Genomic DNA, 1410 nt, shown 5'->3' with positions numbered 1-1410 from the left:
TTGCCTCTCTTGTATTGCCCCAAAAGTATTAAGAGTGTTTAAGTCAGTGCAGTTAGTAATTGTGCTGCATCTGAACAAACAGAGCCAAGTGCAGTTTTAACCAGATTTTCTGCACTCCACCCCATTCCAGCTATGTTGGGTGAAATGCGGACATAGCTGATAAGTGGATTTGTGACAGTGTAAACTTATATAAAATGTGGGTTGCATGACTGTTTTTAATATGTGCATTTGCATGCTTCAGTCTCTGTAAAATACGTTTTTAGTTCAACTATTGATCCTGCTGTACCTGAACACACAAAACCAAGTACTGCTTTAACCAGACTCTCCACACTCCACTCCATTCAAGTTGGACTCAGCTGATTGTGTATAATCCTCTGCTCCTTATAAAGCTGCTTTCTGTCTAGTCCTGCTGTCCTGGGAGTGTTAATGTTAAACTGCTCATCTTGCTCTGTCACATCACGCAGCACCAAGCCTGTTTTTCTAGCACTGACTGGCTACTAGTGCAGCCTAACCCAGAAAGATAATTTGCATAGAAGACACTTCTGGGAGTGTTTATAGCCTTGTGAGTTTAACACTTCCAGACTGAGAGCTGCGCTTCATGGTAACAGAACCCACAGGAACAATGACTTTCTTCATCATATTTATCTGGACACTCCTCATCACTGATCAGGGTAGGAATGGGTTTGGATATTTTATAGAATTTAAAACATTTTTGTATTATGTGAAGAAGAAATCAAGATTTATGTTAATTTAAAAATAAAAAATATTAAAGCATCATAATAAATATCTTATTAATTTATTCTGTTTTCATACTGTATGTCTATCATATAATGTATTACTGATTTACAGAATAAATTGGTATTTTCAATACTTTCCCACTTTTTGCAATGTTTTCTTCATTTTCAGAATCTAGTGGACAGATTTTTGTGACCCACGCTCCTACAATATTGACTGCTCCAGGACAGACAGTCACTGTTAGCTGTAAGACCAGTCCTGCAGTGTACAATAATGATCGCCTCAGCTGGTACCAACAGAAAGCTGGAAAAGCTCCTAAACTCCTGATCTATCTTGCAACTACCCGTCGGACTGGGATCCCAGAGCATTTCAGTGGCAGTGGCAGTGACCATCACAGGAGTCCAGGCTGAAGAGGCACACAAACAAACTGAACTTCAATAAAATATATACTGTATATACAGTGGTGTGAAAAAGTGTTTGACCCCTTCCTGATTTCTAATTTTTTTTCATGTTTGTCACACTGAAATGTTTCAGATCGTCAAACAAATTGAAGTTTTAGACAAAGATAACACAAGGAAACACAAAATGCAGTTTTTAAATGAAGGTTTTTATTATTAAGGGAAAAAAAATCCAAACCCACATAGCCCTGTGTGAAAAAGTGATTACTCCCCCTGT

At 38.0% G+C, this 1410-nt stretch overlaps 1 long non-coding RNA gene across 1 annotated transcript; it reads left to right on the top strand.

Moving 5' to 3' along the window:
* The first annotated feature begins 517 nt into the window (after positions 1-517).
* LOC138224124 (uncharacterized) lies at positions 518-1208 on the top strand. Its single transcript, XR_011182466.1, has 2 exons — positions 518-671; positions 907-1208. It is a non-coding gene; the product is annotated as an uncharacterized lncRNA (long non-coding RNA).
* Positions 1209-1410: the final 202 nt, after the last annotated feature.

This window comes from Lepisosteus oculatus, chromosome 18 (assembly GCF_040954835.1).
Source record: "Lepisosteus oculatus isolate fLepOcu1 chromosome 18, fLepOcu1.hap2, whole genome shotgun sequence".
Lineage (NCBI taxonomy): Eukaryota > Metazoa > Chordata > Actinopteri > Semionotiformes > Lepisosteidae > Lepisosteus > Lepisosteus oculatus.
This window is presented reverse-complemented; position numbering and strand designations above follow the sequence as displayed.